The sequence below is a fragment of the Halyomorpha halys genome, unplaced genomic scaffold, assembly GCF_000696795.3.
Source record: "Halyomorpha halys isolate HHAL.00 unplaced genomic scaffold, Hhal_1.1 Scaffold1724.1, whole genome shotgun sequence".
NCBI lineage: Eukaryota > Metazoa > Arthropoda > Insecta > Hemiptera > Pentatomidae > Halyomorpha > Halyomorpha halys.
The window spans coordinates 261,766-268,271 of NW_027108605.1; positions in this window are offsets into that span (position 1 = coordinate 261,766).

Here is a 6,506-nt window from a genome sequence, read left to right on the forward strand (position 1 = left end):
TTACATTAATGTAATCTGATTTAATTACTGTAAATTATATTTAAAGTAAAGTGAGTACCTACATGAGATATTACGTTCTCCTATTCTATAAAACTGGTACAATGTCACTGCTTCACTCAACATTTCAGTTCACAATTAACAGCTTTGAACAAAACAGTGTAATGACAAGAAGTGAAAAACCCTCTTCAAACAAATGCTGACCTTGCCTGCTGATAATGCTACAAAGACTCGACAGAAGTTGCTTAATGCAAATAATTAAAATCCCAAGCAGCCGAGCTGATTGCGCATGCAACTCTTAGCGAGTTCTAACTCAGAGGAGTTAGTTTGTATTCAAAAGGAACAGCGCCCCCCTTCTTCCGAAATTTACCTTTTCCAACACCTTTTTTTGAATCATTAAAATAAGAAAAAGAAATTATAAAAGAAAAGGGAAAGAGAGAGTAGGTGGCAAATGAAGAAGATTAATACACTGTCACATTCAAATCAAGGCCTGAATAATTCACTCAGATTTATTAAAGTAACCAGAAACTTGAGTTTGGCATTCTAATACTGGGTAATTGAGTGGGGAATATACAAGCCATCTTTTATGTCCAATTTAAGGTTTATAATATTTCATATTCTAGAATTAAATGTAATTTTGTGCCCTCTAGTATCGAATCCCAAGTCAGAAAGCACTGAGATTAACATTATTTGAATATTTATAAATGCTAAAAATAAATAAACAAATTATTCCTTCACTCTGTTCACGCATAGTTATATTAATTATTAAATAGTCGTTGCATTTAATTTTATTAAATTTCTTTTTTTTTTTTTTCTTTTTTGTATACTTTTCTTTATAGCTTATTTTAAATTTAGAATTAACAGATATATTTATATTTTTTATTGTAATATTTATATGCAAAAATAACGGTCAGTGGAGTTTATTTTCTTGGCGTCGTCTAGCACTTAAAATCAGCTGACCAGTCCCCATTTAGTGGTTCGCCTGATTCTGTCTGCGTAAATTATGCGGTGTTTTAACATTTAATTTTATTTGTGGTTAACGGTGAACAGCCACTTTGTTCGATGAGTGCCACTATAGTATTCGATTTAATTATGGTTGGACAATAGGTTACCTTGATTTGAATCAGCATAGACGTGGGCTCACCAACTTTTGACCACTTTTGAAGATTGGCCATAACAGCTGCTGGTATCAAAAGATATAGTACAAGAGCCGGGAAGAAAAAAAGGCAGTTATCTCACCCTAATGTTTGATTGCTTTAATGAAAACTATTTACAATTACTAGTCAAAATTGATGAGTCTACCAAGTATAGGTAGGGGGAATAAAAAATGGCGGCTGTTTAAAACCTTAAAAACACATTTTTTTTTTTAATAATTTATTTATTGATATTTACAACTGTATACACATATATACAACAAGTAAATATGCAGTAGGTGACATAGTAACATGATAAAAACATGTGGAGAATCTACCCACTGATAGAACTCCAATAACATTTCTAGAGAAGAAGATCTCGAGGCTATCTTCTTTTCAGACGCCTAGGAGGATTATTAGGTAATGAAGGAGAAGGCAGGTTAGAAACAAGTGGATTTGGGTGGTTGAGAAGTTTATTATGGAAGAAACGGTATCTGGTTCTGGCCAAACCGGCAACATAAGGAATATTGAGGTCCTGATGGATGACTTGATTTGTGACAAAGTAAGGAGCATTAAGGATTTACGAAGGATTTTGGACTGTAAGGATTGGATTCTGGAGGAATTTGATGGTTTAGTGGAGCCCCAAAGCTCAACTACGTATGACCAGATAGGCCTTATAATAGTCATGTAGATCAGTCTTTAAAAACACATTAATTTTTCATTCGGAGCTCTATATCTTAAAAACTACCAACAACACTAGAAAATCTAAGAGAACATTATTTAAAAAAGAGTAAATTTGCTGAAATATTAGCCCTAATAGAGCTAGTTACCTCCCATAGTTCTCAAGATATAGCCTTTTAAAAAGCAAAGTTCTTAAAAATCTACTGAAAGGTTAGTAGTTAGTTAATTTATTTTGAGAAATCTATATCTCAGGAATTAAGTGACGTACATATGTCTTTTAGCACTCAAATTAAAACTAGTTTAATGGACTATAAAGAAGTTTATGACCTTTACCTCTGTAGGAATAGTAATTTACATGATATTTGCTAAAATAAATTGATTTATGGTTGTTCGGACAATAAGTTTGATTTATGAAAAACTTCATTTTAGAAACCATTGGACGTATAGATGTCTGCTAAAGCTAGATAAATTTACTACAAAATATTTAATTATGTTTATCTTTGTAGGAGTAGTAGTTTTTATGATATTTGACAAAATAAACTCACAAAATGTTAATTTATAGTTATTCGTATAAAATGTTGGATTTTTGAAAAAATATATCTCTAGATCCATAAGACGCACGTATGTCTGCCAACACTCAAAATAAAGGAAATTTAACTTTCTATAAAGTAGTTTATGGCACTCATCTTCGTAGGGGTAGTAGTTTTTATGATAATTATATATGAATATAAATTTGGCAAATGAAAATTTGTCCGAAGAACTATAAATCAATTTATTTTAGCATATTTCATGTAAACTATTACTCCTACGAAGATAAACATCATAAACTACTTTATAGCTCATTAAACTAGCTTTCATTTGAGTGCTAATAGACATCTGTACGTCAAATTGGTTTTGAGATATAGATTTCTCAAAATAAATTTACTGATAACTACTGATCTTTCAGTTCGTTCCATATAACATTTTTATGAAATGTTGCTTTTTAAAAAGCTATATCTCGGAAACTATTTAACGTAAATAACTCTATTAGGGATCATATTTTAGCAAATTTACTCTTCTTTAAATGATGTTCTCTTAGGTTTTCTTGTGTTGTTCCTACTTTTTAAGATATAGAATGAAAAATTAGTTTTTTTTTATCGCTTTGAAACAGCCGCCATTTTTTATTCTCCCTACCTATATACGGCATACTCATCAACTTTGGCTATTAATTATACATAGTTTCATTAAAGTAATAAAAAATTGGGGTGAGATAACTGCCTTTTTTCTCCTCTTCGGCTCATGTACTAATATTTCCTCTGACCAATCGGAGTTGCAGAATGTATTTTATTTTATATAGTCATTACTTTAGTAAATTTGTTCATCCTTTTCATTTCTGTTTATTCATTTGATTTTATCATAAAAGGAACTTTTATTTTAATTTATATTCTTTATTTTATTTTTTAATAATTAATTTTCATTTTACGTTAATGTTTTTTGGTTTATTAAAGCTTGTAAGGCAAATTTTTTTTGTTTATTAAAGCTTGTACAATTGTAATTATTGGAATTATATATATAAAAAAAAAAGACTTGGGAAACCCAAAAGATCATACCACAAATTGCTGCCTACACATCTCTGTCAAAATTAAAATGGGTAAGATCAGACTTAAGGCAATGTTTTTATCTGGACCATATTGAATATCTAATAAGACAAATATAGTCCTCCAGAGAGACAGCTCGGCGCCAAATAATCCATACCATAGCTCTAAATCACCTTATCAATTCTAATACTCAACACACGGTAGAGACTACCACATAGGACCAGAAGAAACCACACAATATCCCGGGCGATCCTCAATAGAAGAGCCCTGGAAGCGAGACGATAACAGAGACAATGCAATGGATGCAATCCATGGACCCTCCTCCGAATCCTGTTTTTAATATCCGCCTCCCCTGTTTACATAATCATTGATTTATCTTCATCCCTCCTCTACCGGCCCCTCCGGGGTCTAACATTAACATTTTCATTGCCTCCGGTATTGGCTTTGGTAATGTCTTCATTATATGCGAGTCGGTCACAGGAAGCCGCTTATTAAACGTTCGAAAGGAAAAAAAAAGTAAGAAATAAATCAACGAATCCTAAGATGTAAAAGATATTTGTTTAACGCAGATTGGAGATTAAAAAAAAAATCAATTGAAATCTTCGTTTATATAATGCAGAGTACTTAAAGAGGCAATTAGTTTCAACTTTAGGTTACTAATTACGGTCTCGATTTTATGTTTAATTTAATACTATCAGAATGAAGGAACATAGCTCACTCTCTTAAAGAAAATATTACAATATATATAAAAAAATTTAATAACTTTTATATACGTTATTAAAACTTAAATACATACATATATTTAAAAAAATATTAATCTTCTAATTAACTACAAAAAAGTATATACATGACTGTAATCAGGGCACGTGGTTTTAATACATGACATTATATATTTTAATTATAATTTATTAGTACTTTTAATATTATAGGACAGGAAGAGAGCATTGTTGCAGAATTACTCAATAGGATACACTATAATTTCACAAACAAGTATTACATATAATAAACATCGTCAGTATTGCGGACATCTATTAACATCATTGAAAATTTACGATGAAGTTTTTCAGGTACTGAATGAATCCAGTCTTGTGCTCATTTCTAATTATGTCTGTATGGAATTTGTATTTGAAGTTTTAATGACTTTAACAATGACTTAACATTTTATGGGTTGCATAATAATTATTATGGTGGGGGAACGAATGAGAGGGAGAACAAGAGTGAAGAAAAATAATCTAGGCTGTATCTAATTTCAATAAAATAGCTTGTACCCATCATTCTTTGTAAACCCACACTACTCCAATAATAATGCAACCGACTAAAATTTTTCCCTCGAAAACGATCTGCTGATATATGATAGTTGACATATACAATACTGTATAAATATGTCTTATAGAATAAATACGACAAAGTAAACGTCTGTCAAGTACATAGGTCAGTAGAGTTTGCTCAGTGTTCTAATCTTTTTTAAATTTTTTTATTAATTTTTTTTTACATTATTTTATTTTCTTATTCAAAACTATATTTCCCGAAAATTGATTCGAGCTCCATTTTGCACCAATCCCCAAGTTTTCTCTAAATCTAGGCCTAAATGGGACGCGCCCTTTTTAAAATATAGAAGTGCCGAAAAAAAAAAAAAACCAACACTTTTATGGTATGTATGCGAACGTAGAACTGATAAAAACTATAAGGAAACAAATAAGTACCGGGGTAAACGGTTCAAGTGATGATGCTCTAAAAAAGTTGACAACAGATCGGCAGAGAACCGAATTTGATCCTTGATGACTAAAACGTATTATTTGAGGAAACATTTTCGATTATAAGGATATACAGTTTTTTATTGCATAACAACAAACAAAGCTTCCCTTGAAGGAATAATGGTGAATGTCACACAATGAATGAAAATATATCCGTACAGCAGATGAGTGATAATATCGTCGGTTCGATGATAATAAAGCATATCTGCAAATTTCTAAAAACAATATGTTTAAATTATAGTTCTCCTCTAGAAATGTTATTGGAGTTCTATCAGTGGGTAGATTCTCCACATGTTTTTATCATGTCACTATATCACCTACAGCAAATTTACTTGTTGTATATATGTGTATACAGTTGTAAATATCAATAAATAAATTATTAAAAAAAAAAAAAAATTATAGTTATAGATATAAAACTGATTTTTAATTTCAATCTAAATCAGTTGACTATGTCCTATATTTAATTAGTGATGCCACATATCCAGTTGATTTTTTTTGGCACTGTGAAAAAATATAGAAAACCATTTATTAAATAAATCAAATGGTATCTTAGTTTAGTATTAACACTCTTTATTGTATCAATAGTCCAACGTTTCGACCTATTCGGCCATCCTCAAGAACAATCTAAGCATTGAACAGCTTATTATACATTAATTTGTAACAATGATAACGACATATTACTAATAATATGACATACCTTAAAAATATAAATATATGAAGTCTAACCTATATATATGAGGTCATTTATACAGGTGAAACAAAGCAATTGTTGGGGGATAGAATATATCAACACATAAATGAAACAAGAAATAAGGAAAAGGACCCCAATAATATAGCATTGGTGAATGCAGCTAAAAACCAACACAATTTTGATTTTGATAACACCATAATTTTACATAAAGAAAACAATATGTTCAAAAGAAAAATACTTGAGTCAATTTAGATATATCAGAGAACATCAATTATATACTTAATTTTAAAACAGATACAAGGAATTTAAACCAACATTTTAAGTACAGTAAATTTATGAAAAATGTTGTTACTATTAATATACAATACATTTTAATATGAATTTTAATAATTGAAATAAATACAAATTGAGAACAAAATGCAATTTGAATTAGATTAATAACAAGCCTGACCTGAGTGTATAGAAGGTTATAAATAGTTTGTTTATATGATAGTTAATAGTGTAGATTAATCTAAAATTAAAAGTTTTAAAAATTAAAGAAGTTTTGAAAAAAAATATGTAACTAAACATAAGCTTAGGTAATCTTATTAATAATTAATATGATTCTCTATTAATTAAATTTTTCATAGGGTGATTTTGACTTATACCAGGTCATTCAAAAAGTCCTGTCGTT